The sequence below is a fragment of the Ovis canadensis genome, chromosome 25 (assembly GCF_042477335.2).
Source record: "Ovis canadensis isolate MfBH-ARS-UI-01 breed Bighorn chromosome 25, ARS-UI_OviCan_v2, whole genome shotgun sequence".
Taxonomy (NCBI): Eukaryota; Metazoa; Chordata; class Mammalia; order Artiodactyla; family Bovidae; genus Ovis; species Ovis canadensis.
The window spans coordinates 15,608,338-15,622,702 of record NC_091269.1 but is presented as its reverse complement, the minus strand read 5'-3'; positions in this window follow the sequence as shown (position 1 = coordinate 15,622,702).

The window sequence follows — 14,365 nt, the reverse complement described above, 5'->3', positions numbered from 1 at the left end:
ACGTGGGCCCCATCCGGAAATCACGTGGGCCCCCAGGGGAAATCACGTGGGCCCCACGGGGAAATCACGTGGGCCACACGGGGAAATCACGTGGGCCCCACCCGGAAATCACGTGGGCCCCACGGGGAAATCACGTGGGCCCCCAGGGAAAATCACGTGGGCCCCCAGGGGAAATCACGTGGGACCAACGGGGAAATCACGTGGGCCCCACGGGGGAATCACGTGGGCCCCACGGGGAAATCACGTGGGCCCCCAGGGGAAATCACGTGGGCCCCACGGGGAAATCACGTGGGCCCCACGGGGAAATCACGTGGGCCCCACCCGGAAATCACGTGGGCCCCACAGGGAAATCACGTGGGCCCCACCCGGAAATCACGTGGGACCCACGGGGAAATCACGTGGGCCCCATCCGGAAATCACGTGGGCCCCCAGGGGAAATCACGTGGGCCCCACGGGGAAATCACGTGGGCCACACGGGGAAATCACGTGGGCCCCACCCGGAAATCACGTGGGCCCCACGGGGAAATCACGTGGGCCCCCAGGGAAAATCACGTGGGCCCCCAGGGGAAATCACGTGGGACCAACGGGGAAATCACGTGGGCCACACGGGGGAATCACGTGGGCCCCACGGGGAAATCACGTGGGCCCCCAGGGGAAATCACGTGGGCCCCCAGGAGAAATCACGTGGGCCCCACGGGGAAATCACGTGGCCCCTCAGGGGAAATAACGTGGGCCCCCAGGGGAAATCACGTGGGCCCCTCGGGGAAATCACGTGGGCCCCCAGAGGAAATCACGTGGGCCCCACGGGGAAATCACGTGGACCCCACGGGGAAATCACGTGGGCCCCACCCGGAAATCACGTTTGCCTCACGGGGAAATCACGTGGGCCCCACCCGGAAATCACGTGGGCCCTACGGGGAAATCACGTGGGCCCCACGGGGAAATCACGTGGGCCCCACCCGGAAATCACGTGGGCCCTACCCGGAAATCACGTGGGCCCCACGGGGAAATCACGTGGGCCCCCAGGGAAATCACGTGGGCCCCACGGGGAAATCACGTGGGCCCCCAGGGGAAATAACCTGGGCCCCCAGGGGAAATCACGTGGGCCCCCACGGGGAAATCACGAGGGCCCCAAGGGGAAATCACGTGGGCCCCCACGGGGAAATCACGTGGGCCCCACGGGGAAAACACGTGGGCCCCAACCGGAAATCACGTGGGCCCCACGGGGAAATCACTTGGGCCCCACCCGGAAATCACGTGGGCCCCACGGGGAAATCACGTGAGCCCCCAGGGGAAATAACGTGGGCCCCCAGGGGAAATCACGTGGGCCCCACGGGGAAATCACATGGCCCCACGGGGAAATCACGTGGGCCCCACCCGGAAATCACATGGGCCCCACGGGGAAATCACGTGGGCCCCACGGGGAAATCACGTGGGCCCCCTGGGGAAATCACGTGGGCCCCCAGGAGAAATCACGTGGGCCCCTAGGGGAAATCATGTGGGCACCACGGGGAAATCACGTGGGCCCCACCCGGAAATCACGTGGGCCCCCCGGGGAAATCACGTGGGCCCCACCCGGAAATCACGTGGGCCCCACGGGGAAATCACGTGGGCCCCCAGGGGAAATCACTTGGGCCCCCAGGGGAAATCACGTGGGCCCAACGGGGAAATCACGTGGGCCCCCGTGGGGAAATCACGTGGGCCCCCAGGGGAAATCACGTGGGCCCCACGGGGAAATCACGTGGGCCCCACCCGGAAATCACGTGGGCCCCACGGGGAAATCACGTGGGCCCCACGGGGAAATCACGTGGGCCACACGGGTAAATCACGTGGGCCCCACCCGGAAATCACGTGGGCCCCACGGGGAAATCACGTGGGCCCCCAGGGGAAATCACGTGGGCCCCACGCGGAAATCATGTGGGCCCCACCCGGAAATCACGTGGGCCCCACGGGAAAATCACGTGGGCCCCCAGGGGAAATCACGTGGGCCCCACGGGGCAATCACGAGGGCCCCACCCGGAAATCACGTGGACCCCCAGGGGAAATCACGTGGGCCCCCAGGAGAAATCACGTGGGCCCCATGGGGAAATCACGTGGCCCCTCAGGGGAAATAACGTGGGCCCCCAGGGGAAATCACGTGGGCCCCACGGGGAAATCACGTGGGCCCCCAGGGGAAATCACGTGGGCCCCCAGGGGAAATCACGTGGGCCCCACGGGGAAATCACGTGGGCCCCACACGGAGATCACGTGGGCCCCACCCGAAAATCACGTGGGCCCCACGGGGAAATCACGTGGGCCCCCAGGGGAAATCACGTGGGCCCCACGGGGAAATCACGTGGGCCCCCAGGGGAAATCACGTGGGCCCCACCCGGAAATCACGTGGGCCCCACGGGGAAATCACGTGGGCCCCATGGGGAAATCACGTGGGCCCCACCCGGAAATCACGTGGGCCCCACGGGGAAATCACGTGTGCCCCCAGGGGAAATCACGTGGGCCCCCTGGGGAAATCACGTGGGCCCCACGGGGAAATCACGTGGGCCCCACCCGGAAATCACGTGGGCCCCACGGGGAAATCACGTGTGCCCCCAGGGGAAATCACGTGGGCCCCCAGCGGAAATCACGTGGGGCCCAGGGGAAATCACGTGGGCCCCACGGGGAAATCACGTGGGCCCTCAGTTGAAATCACGTGGACCCCACGGGGAAATCACGTGGGCCCCACGGGGAATTCACGTGGGCCCCACGGGGAAATCACGTGGGCCCCCAGGGGAAATCACGTGGGCACCACGGGAAAATCACGTGGGCCCCACGGGGAAATCACGTGGGCCCCACGGGGAAATCACGTGGGCCCCACGTGGAAATCACGTGGGCCCCCAGGGGAAATCACGTGGGCCCCACCCGGAAATCACGTGGGCCCCCAGGGGAAATCACGTGGTCCCCCAGGGGAAATCACGTGGGCCCCACGGGGAAATCACGTGGGCCCCACGGGGAAATCACGTGGGCCCCACCCGGAAATCACGTGGGCCCCACAGGGAAATCACGTGGGCCCCACCCGGAAATCACGTGGGACCCACGGGGAAATCACGTGGGCCCCATCCGGAAATCACGTGGGCCCCCAGGGGAAATCACGTGGGCCCCACGGGGAAATCACGTGGGCCCCACCCGGAAATCACGTGGGCCCCACGGGGAAATCACGTGGGCCCCCAGGGAAAATCACGTGGGCCCCCAGGGGAAATCACGTGGGACCAACGGGGAAATCACGTGGGCCCCACGGGGGAATCACGTGGGCCCCACGGGGAAATCACGTGGGCCCCCAGGGGAAATCACGTGGGCCCCACGGGGAAATCACGTGGGCCCCACGGGGAAATCACGTGGGCCCCACCCGGAAATCACGTGGGCCCCACAGGGAAATCACGTGGGCCCCACCCGGAAATCACGTGGGACCCACGGGGAAATCACGTGGGCCCCATCCGGAAATCACGTGGGCCCCCAGGGGAAATCACGTGGGCCCCACGGGGAAATCACGTGGGCCACACGGGGAAATCACGTGGGCCCCACCCGGAAATCACGTGGGCCCCACGGGGAAATCACGTGGGCCCCCAGGGAAAATCACGTGGGCCCCCAGGGGAAATCACGTGGGACCAACGGGGAAATCACGTGGGCCCCACGGGGGAATCACGTGGGCCCCACGGGGAAATCACGTGGGCCCCCAGGGGAAATCACGTGGGCCCCCAGGAGAAATCACGTGGGCCCCACGGGGAAATCACGTGGCCCCTCAGGGGAAATAACGTGGGCCCCCAGGGGAAATCACGTGGGCCCCACGGGGAAATCACGTGGGCCCCCCGAGGAAATCACGTGGGCCCCACGGGGAAATCACGTGGACCCCACGGGGAAATCACGTGGGCCCCACCCGGAAATCACGTTTGCCTCACGGGGAAATCACGTGGGCCCCACCCGGAAATCACGTGGGCCCTACGGGGAAATCACGTGGGCCCCACGGGGAAATCACGTGGGCCCCACCCGGAAATCACGTGGGCCCTACCCGGAAATCACGTGGGCCCCACGGGGAAATCACGTGGGCCCCCAGGGAAATCACGTGGGCCCCACGGGGAAATCACGTGGGCCCCCAGGGGAAATAACCTGGGCCCCCAGGGGAAATCACGTGGGCCCCACGGGGAAATCACGTGGGCCCCAAGGGGAAATCAGGTGGGCCCCACGGGGAAATCACGTGGGCCCCACGGGGAAAACACGTGGGCCCCAACCGGAAATCACGTGGGCCCCACGTGGAAATCACTTGGGCCCCACCCGGAAATCACGTGGGCCCCACGGGGAAATCACGTGAGCCCCCAGGGGAAATCACGTGGGCCCCCAGGGGAAATCACGTGGGCCCCACGGGGAAATCACATGGCCCCACGGGGAAATCACGTGGGCCCCACCCGGAAATCACATGGGCCCCACGGGGAAATCACGTGGGCCCCACGGGGAAATCACGTGGGCCCCCTGGGGAAATCACGTGGGCCCCCAGGAGAAATCACGTGGGCCCCTAGGGGAAATCATGTGGGCACCACGGGGAAATCACGTGGGCCCCACCCGGAAATCACGTGGGCCCCCCGGGGAAATCACGTGGGCCCCACCCGGAAATCACGTGGGCCCCACGGGGAAATCACGTGGGCCCCCAGGGGAAATCACTTGGGCCCCCAGGCGAAATCACGTGGGCCCAACGGGGAAATCACGTGGGCCCCCGTGGGGAAATCACGTGGGCCCCCAGGGGAAATCACGTGGGCCCCACGGGGAAATCACGTGGGCCCCACGCGGAAATCAAGTGGGCCCCACCCGGAAATCACGTGGGCCCCACGGGGAAATCACGTGGGCCACACGGGTAAATCACGTGGGCCCCACCCGGAAATCACGTGGGCCCCACGGGGAAATCACGTGGGCCCCCAGGGGAAATCACGTGGGCCCCACGCGGAAATCATGTGGGCCCCACCCGGAAATCACGTGGGCCCCACGGGAAAATCACGTGGGCCCCCAGGGGAAATCACGTGGGCCCCACGGGGAAATCACGAGGGCCCCACCCGGAAATCACGTGGACCCCCAGGGGAAATCACGTGGGCCCCCAGGAGAAATCACGTGGGCCCCATGGGGAAATCACGTGGCCCCTCAGGGGAAATAACGTGGGCCCCCAGGGGAAATCACGTGGGCCCCACGGGGAAATCACGTGGGCCCCCCGGGGAAATCACGGGGGCCCCCAGGGGAAATCACGTGGGCCCCACGGGGAAATCACGTGGGCCCCACACGGAGATCACGTGGGCCCCACCCGAAAATCACGTGGGCCCCACGGGGAAATCACGTGGGCCCCCAGGGGAAATCACGTGGGCCCCACGGGGAAATCACGTGGGCCCCCAGGGGAAATCACGTGGGCCCCACCCGGAAATCACGTGGGCCCCACCCGGAAATCACGTGGTCCCCACGGGGAAATCACGTGGGCCCCACGGGGAATCACGTGGGCCCCCAGGGGAAATCACGTGGTCCCCACGGGGAAATCACGTGGGCCCCACGGGGAAATCACGTGGGCCCCCAGGGGAAATCACGTGGGCCCCACGGGGAAATCACGTGGGCCCCACGGGGAAATCACGTGAACCCCACGAGGAAATCACGTTGGCCCCCAGGGGAAATCACGTGGGCCCCCAGGTGAAATCACGTGGGCCCTACGGGGAAATCACGAGGGCCCCACGGGGAAATCACGTGGGCCCCCAGGGGAAATCACGTGGGCCCCACCCGGAAATCACATGGGCCCCACCCGGAAATCAAGTGGGCCCCACGGGGAAATCACGTGGGGCCCACGGGGAAATCACGTGGGCCCCCAGGGGAAATCACGTGGGCCCCACGGGGAAATCACGTGGGCCCCCAGTGGAAATCACGTGGCCCCCACCCGGAAATCACGTGGGCCCCACCCTGAAATCACGTGGGCCCCACGGGGAAATCACGTGGGCCCCCAGGGGAAATCACGTGAGCCCCCAGGGGAAATCACGTGGGACCCACGGGGAAATCACGTGGGCCCCACAGGGAAATCACGTGGGCCCCACCCGGAAATCACGTAGGCCCCACGGGGAAATCACGTGGGCCCCACGGGGAAATCACGTGGGCCCCAACCGGAAATCACGTGGGCCCCACGGGGAAATCACGTGGGCCCCACCCGGAAATCACGTGGGCCCCCAGGGGAAATCACGTGGGCCCCCAGGGGAAATCACTTGGGCCCCCAGGGGAAATCACGTGGGCCCCACGGGGAAATCACGTGGGCCCCCTGGGGAAATCACGTGGGCCCCCAGGGGAAATCACGTGGGCCCCCAGGGGAAATCACGTGGGCCCCCAGGGGAAATCACGTGGGCCCCACGGGGAAATCACGTGAGCCCCAGGGGAAATCAAGTGGGCCCCACAGGGAAATCACGTGGGCCCCACTGGGAAATCACGTGGGCCCCACGGGGAAATCACGTGGGCCCCACGGGAAAATCACGTGGGCCCCACCTGGAAATCACGTGGGCCCCACTGGGAAATCACGTGGCCCCCAGGGGAAATCACGTGGGCCCCCACGGGAAATCACGTGGGCCCCACAGGGAAGTCACTTGGGCCCCGAGGGGAAATCACGTGGGCCCCCAGGGGAAATCACGTGGGCCCCACGGGGAAATCACGTGGGCCCCACGGGGAAATCACGTGGGCCCCACGGGGAAATCACGTGGGCCCCACGCGGAAATCACGTGGGCCACACCCGGAAATCACGTGGGCCCCTCGGGGAAATCACGTGTGCCCTCAGGGGAAATCACGTGGGCCCCACGGGGAAATCACGTGGGCCCCATCCGGAAATCACGTGGGCCCCCAGGGGAAATCACGTGGGCCCCACGGGGAAATCACGTGGGCCCCCAGGGGAAATCACGTGGGCCCCACGGGGAAATCACGTGGGCCCCATGGGGAAATCACGTGGGCCCCACCCGGAAATCACGTGGGTCCCACGGGGAAATCACGTGGGCCCCCAGGGGAAATCACGTGCGCCCCCAGTGGAAATCACGTGGGCCCCACGGGAAATCACGTGGGTCCCACGGGGAAATCACGTGGGCCCCCAGGGGAAATCATGTGGGCCCCATCCGGAAATCACGTGGGACCCCAGGGGAAATCACTTGGGCCCCACCCGGAAATCACGTGGGCCCCACCCGGCAATCACGTGGGCCCCACGGGAAATCACGTGGGTCCCACGGGGAAATCACGTGAGCCCCCACGGGAAATCACGTGGGCCCCACGGGGAAATCACGTTGGCCCCCAGGGGAAATCAGGTGGGCCCAACGGGGAAATCACGTGGGCCCCACGGGGAAATCACGTTGGCCCCACCCGGAAATCACGTGGGCCCAACGGGGAAATCACGTGGGCCCCCAGGGGAAATCACGTGGGCCCCCAGGGGAAATCACGTGGGCCCCCAGGGGAAATCACGTGGGCCCCACAGGGAAATCACGTGGGCCCCACCCGGAAATCACGTGGGCCCCACCCGGAAATCACGTGGGCCCCCAGGGGAAATCACGTGGGCCCCATGGGGAAATCACGTGGGCCCCCAGGGGAAATCACGTGGGCCCCACGGGGAAATCACGTGGGCCCCCAGGGGAAATCACGTGGGCCCCCAGGGGAAATCAGGTGGGGCTCACGGGGAAATCACGTGGACCCCCAGGGGAAATCACGTGGGCCCCACGGGAAAATCACGTGGGCCCCCAGGGGAAATCACGTGGGCCCCCAGGGGAAATCACGTGGGCCCCCAGGGGAATTCACGTGGGCCCCACCCGGAAATCACATGGGCCCCACCCGGAAATCACGTGGGCCCCAGGGGGAAATCACGTGGACCCCACGGGGAAATCACGTGGGCCCCACCCGGAAATCACGTGGGCCCCACGGGGACATCACGTGGGCCCCCAGGGGAAATCACGTGGGCCCCCAGGTGAAATCACGTGGGCCCCCAGGTGAAATCACGTGGGCCCCACGGGGAAATCACGTGGGCCCCACACGGAGATCACGTGGGCCCCACCCGAAAATCACGTGGGCCCCACGGGGAAATCACGTGGGCCCCCAGGGGAAATCACGTGAGCCCCCAGGGGAAATCACGTGGGCCCCACGGGGAAATCACGTGGGCCCCATAGGGAAATCACGTGGGCCCCACCCGGAAATCACGTAGGCCCCACGGGGAAATCACGTGGGCCCCACAGGGAAATCACGTGGGCCCCACCCGGAAATCACGTGGGCCCCACGGGGAAATCACGTGGGCCCCACCCGGAAATCACGTGGGCCCCACGGGGAAATCACGTGGGCCCCCAGGGGAAATCACGTGGGCCCCCAGGGGAAATCACGTGGGCCCCACGGGGAAATCACGTGAGCCCCAGGGGAAATCAACTGGGTCCCACGGGGAAATCACGTGGGCCCCACTGGGAAATCACGTGGGCCCCACGGGGAAATCACGTGGGCCCCACGGGAAAATCACGTGGGCCCCACCGGGAAATCACGTGGGCCCCACTGGGAAATCACGTGGGCCCCACCCGGAAATCACGTGGGCCCCCAGGGGAAATCACGTGGGCCTCACAGGGAAGTCACTTGGGCCCCGAGGGGAAATCACGTGGGCCCCCAGGGGAAATCACGTGGGCCCCACGGGGAAATCACGTGGGCCCCACGGGGAAATCACGTGGGCCCCACGGGGAAATCACGTGGGCCCCACGCGGAAATCACGTGGGCCACACCCGGAAATCACGTGGGCCCTTCGGGGAAATCACGTGTGCCCTCAGGGGAAATCACGTGGGCCCCACGGGGAAATCACGTGGGCCCCATCCGGAAATCACGTGGGCCCCCAGGGGAAATCACGTGGGCCCCACGGGGAAATCACGTGGGCCCCCAGGGGAAATCACGTGGGCCCCACGGGGAAATCACGTGGGCCCCACGGGGAAATCACGTGGGCCCCACCCGGAAATCACGTGGGTCCCACGGGGAAATCACGTGGGCCCCCAGGGGAAATCACGTGCGCCCCCAGTGGAAATCACGTGGGCCCCACGGGAAATCACGTGGGTCCCACGGGGAAATCACGTGGGCCCCCAGGGGAAATCACGTGCGCCCCCAGGGGAAATCACGTGGGTCCCCAGGGGAAATCACGTGGGCCCAACGGGGAAATCACGTGGGCCCCACGGGGAAATCACGTTGGCCCCACCCGGAAATCACGTGGGCCCAACGGGGAAATCACGTGGGCCCCCAGGGGAAATCACGTGGGCCCCCAGGGGAAATCACGTGGGCCCCACAGGGAAATCACGTGGGCCCCACCCGGAAATCACGTGGGCCCCACCCGGATATCACGTGGGCCCCACCCGGAAATCACGTGGGCCCCCAGGGGAAATCACGTGGGCCCCACGGGGAAATCACGTGGGCCCCCAGGGGAAATCACGTGGGCCCCACGGGGAAATCACCTGGGCCCCCAGGGGAAATCACGTGGGCCCCCAGGGGAAATCACGTGGGGCCCACGGGGAAATCACGTGGGCCCCCAGGGGAAATCACGTGGGCCCCACGGGAAAATCACGTGGGCCCCCAGTGGAAATCACGTGGGCCCCCAGGGGAAATCACGTGGGCCCCCAGGGGAATTCACGTGGGCCCCACCCGGAAATCACGTGGGCCTCACGGGGAAATCTCGTGGGCCGCCATGGGAAATCACGTGCGCCCCCAGGGGAAATCACGTGGGCCCCACGGGGAAACCACGTGGGCCCCCAGGGGAAATCACGTGGGGGCCCAGGGGAAATCACGTGGGCAACATGGGGAAATCACGTGGGCCCCACGGGGAAGCCACGTGTGCCCCGAGGGGAAATCACGTGTGCCCCACGCGGAAATCACGTGGGCCCCACCCGGAAATCACGTGGGCCCCACGGGGAAATCACGTGGGCCCCCAGGGGAAATCACGTGGGCCCCACGGGGAAATCACGTGGGTCCCACCCGGAAATCACGTGGGCCCCCAAGGGAAATCACGTGGGCCCCACGGGAAAATCACGTGGGTCCCCAGGGGAAATCACGTGGGCCCCTCGGGGAAATCACGTGGGCCCCACGGGGAAATCACGTGGGCCCCACCCGGAAATCACGTGGGCCCCACGGGGATATCACGTGGGCCCCCCGGGGAAATCACGTGGGCCCCACCCGGAAATCACGTGGGCCCCACCCGGAAATCACGTGGGCCCCACGCGGAAATCACGTGGGCCCCACGGGGAAATCACGTGGGCCCCCAGGGGAAATCACGTGTGCCCCACGCGGAAATCACGTGGGCCCCCAGGGGAAATCACGTGGGCCCCACCCGGAAATCACGTGGGCCCCACGGGGAAATCACGTGGGCCCCACGGGGAAATCACGTGGGCCCCACGGGGAAATCACGTGGGCCCCACGGGGAAATCACTTGGGCCCCACGCGGAAATCACGTGGGCCCCACGCGAAAATCACGTGGGCCCCACGGGGAAATCACGTGGGCCCCGCCCGGAAATCACGTGGGCCTCACGGGGAAATCTCGTGGGCCCCCAGGGGAAATCACGTGCGCCCCCAGGGGAAATCACGTGGGCCCCACGGGGAAACCAAGTGGGCCCCCAGGGGAAATCACGTGGGGGCCCAGGGGAAATCACGTGTGCCCCATGGGGAAATCACGTGGGCCAAACGGGGAAATCACGTAGGCCCCACGGGGAAATCACGTGGGCCCCACCCGGAAATCACGTGGGCCCCACCCGGAAATCACGTGGGCCCCACGGGGAAATCACGTGGGCCCAGAGGGGAAATCACGTGGGCCCCCAGGGGAAATCACGTGGGCCCCATGGGGAAATCACGAGGGCCCCACCCGGAAATCACGTGGGCCCCCAGGGGAAATCACGTGGGCCCCCAGGGGAAATCTCGTGGGCCCCCAGGGGAAATCACGTGGGCCCCACGGGGAAATCACGTGGCCCCTCAGGGGAAATCACGTGGGCCCCCAGGGGAAATCACGTGGGCCCCACGGGGAAATCACGTGGCCCCTCAGGGGAAATCACGTGGGCCCCCAGGGGAAATCACGTGGGCCCCCAGGGGAAATCTCGTGGGCCCCACGGGGAAATCACGTGGGCCCCACGGGGAAATCACGTGGCCCCTCAGGGGAAATCACGTGGGCCCCCAGGGGAAATCACGTGGGCCCCACGGGGAAATCACGTGGCCCCTCAGGGGAAATCACGTGGGCCCCCAGGGGAAATCACGTGGGCCCCACGGGGAAATCACGTGGGCCCCACGGGGAAATCACGTGGGCCCCACGGGGAAATCACGTGGGCCCCACCCGGAAATCACGTGGGCCCCACGGGGAAATCACGTAGGCCCCACGGGGAAATCACGTGGGCCCCACGGGGAAATCACGTGGGCCCCACGGGGAAATCACGTAGGCCCCACGGGGAAATCACGTGGGCCCCCAGGGGAAATCTCGTGGGCCCCACCCGGAAATCACGTGGGCCCCACGGGGAAATCACGTGGGCCCCACGGGGAAATCACGTGGGCCCCCAGGGGAAATCACGTGGGCCCCACCCGGAAATCACGTGGGCCCCACGGGAAAATCACGTGGGCCCCCAGGGGAACTCACGTGGGCCCCACGGGAAAATCACGAGGGCCCCACCCAGAAATCACGTGGGCCCCCCGGGGAAATCACGTGGGCCCCACGGGGAAATCACGTGGGCCCCACGGGGAAATCACGTGGTCCCCACGGGGAAATCACGTGGGCCCCCAGGGGAAATCACGTGGGACCCAGGGGGAAATCACGTGGGCCCCCGGGGGAAATCACGTGGGCCCCACCCGGAAATCACGTGGGCCCCACGGGGAAATCACGTGGGCCCCACGGGGAAATCAGGTGGGCCCCACGGGGAAATCACGTGGGCCCCACGGGGAAATCACGTGGGCCCCAGGGGAAATCACGAGGGCCCGCAGGGGAAATCACGTGGGCCCCACGGGGAAATCACGTGGGCCCCCAGGGGAAATCACGTGGGCCCCAGGGGGAAATCACGTGGGCCCCCGGGGGAAATCACGTGGGCCCCACCCGGAAATCATGTGGGCCCCACGGGGAAATCACGTGGGCGCCACCCGGAAATCACGTGAGCCCCACCCGGAAATCACGTGGGCCCCACGGGGAAATCACGTGGGCCCCAGGGGAAATCACGAGGGCCCGCAGGGGAAATCACGAGGGCCCCACGGAGAAATCACGTGGGCCCCCAGGGGAAATCACGGGGGCCCCACGGGGAAATCACGTGGGCCCCCAGGGGAAATCACGGGGGCCCCAAGGGGAAATCACGTGGGCGCCACCCGGAAATCACGTGAGCCCCACCCGGAAATCACGTGGGCCCCACGGGGAAATCAGGTGGGCCCCACGGGGAAATCACGTGGGCCCCCAGGGGAAATCACGTGGGCCCCAGGGGGAAATCACGTGGGCCCCCGGGGGAAATCATGTGGGCCCCACCCGGAAATCATGTGGGCCCCACGGGGAAATCACGTGGGCGCCACCCGGAAATCACGTGAGCCCCACCCGGAAATCACGTGGGCCCCACGGGGAAATCAGGTTGGCCCCACGGGGAAATCACGTGGGCCCCCAGTGGAAATCACGTGGGCCCCAGGGGAAATCACGAGGGCCCGCAGGGGAAATCACGAGGGCCCCACGGGGAAATCACGTGGGCCCCCAGGGGAAATCACGGGGGCCCCAAGGGGAAATCACGTGGGCCCCACGGGGAAATAACGAGGGCCCCCAGGGGAAATCACGTGGGCCCCCTGGGGAAATCACGTGGGCCCCCAGGGAAAATCACGTGGGCCCCACGCGGAAATCACGTGGGCCCCACCCGGAAATCACGTGGGCCCCACGGGGAAATCACGTGGGCCCCCAGGGGAAATCACGTCGGCCCCACAGGGAAATCACGTGGGTCCCACCCGGAAATCACGTGGGCCCCCAGGGGAAATCACGTGGGCCCCACGGGTAAATCACGTGGGTCCCCAGGGGAAATCACGTGGGCCCCTCGGGGAAATCACGTGGGCCCCACGGGGAAATCACGTGGGCCCCACCCGGAAATCACGTGGGCCCCACCCGGAAATCAAGTGGGCCCCACGGGGAAATCACGTGGGCCCCACGGGGAAATCACGTGGGCCCCCAGTGGAAATCACGTGGCCCCCACCCGGAAATCACGTGGGCCCCACGGGGAAATCACGTGGGCCCCACCGGGAAATCACGTGGGCCCCTCGGGGAAATCACGTGGGCCCCACGGGGAAATCACGTGGGCCCCACCCGGAAATCACGTGGGCCCCACGGGGAAATCACGTGGGCCCCACAGGGAAATCACGTGGGCCCCACCCGGAAATCACGTGGGCCCCACGGGGAAATCACGTGTGCCCCACCCGGAAATCACGTGGGCCCCCAGGGGAAATCACGTGGGCCCCCTGGGGAAAACACTTGGGCCCCCAGGGGAAATCACGTGGGCCCCACGGGGAAATCACGTGGGCCCCACGGGGAAATCACGTGGGCCCCACCTGGAAATCACTTGGGCCCCACGGGGAAATCAGGTGGGCCCCACGGGGAAATCACGTGGGCCCCCAGGGGAAATCACGTGGGCCCACTGGGGAAATCACGTGGGCCCCATGGGGAAATCACGTGGGCCTCACGGGGAAATCACGTGGGCCACACGGGGAAATCACGTGGGCCCCCAGGGGAAATCACGTGGGCCCCACCCGGAAATCACGTGGGCCCCACGGGGAAATCACGTGGGCCCCCAGGGAAAATCACGTGGGCCCCCAGGGGAAATCACGTGGGCACCCAGGGGAAATCACGTGGGCCCCACGGGGAAATCACGTGGGCCCCACCTGGAAATCACGTGGGCCCCACGTGGAAATCACGTGGGCCCACGGGGAAATCACGGGGGCCCCCAGGGGAAATCACGTGAGCCCCACGGGGAAATCACGTGGGCCCCACGGGGAAATCACGTGGGCCCCACGGGGAAATCACGTGGGCCCCACGGGGAAATCACGTGGGCCCCACCCGGAAATCACGTGGGCCCCACGGGGAAATCACGTGGGCCCCACCCGGAAATCACGTGGGCCACACGGGTAAATCACGTGGGCCCCACCCGGAAATCACGTGGGCCCCACGGGGAAATCACGTGGGCCCCCAGGGGAAATCACGTGGGCCCCACGCGGAAATCACGTGGGCCCCACCCGGAAATCACGTGGGCCCCACGGGAAAATCACGTGGGCCCCCAGGGGAAATCACGTGGGCCCCACGGGGAAATCACGAGGGCCCCACCCGGAAATCACGTGGACCCCCAGGGGAAATCACGTGGGCCCC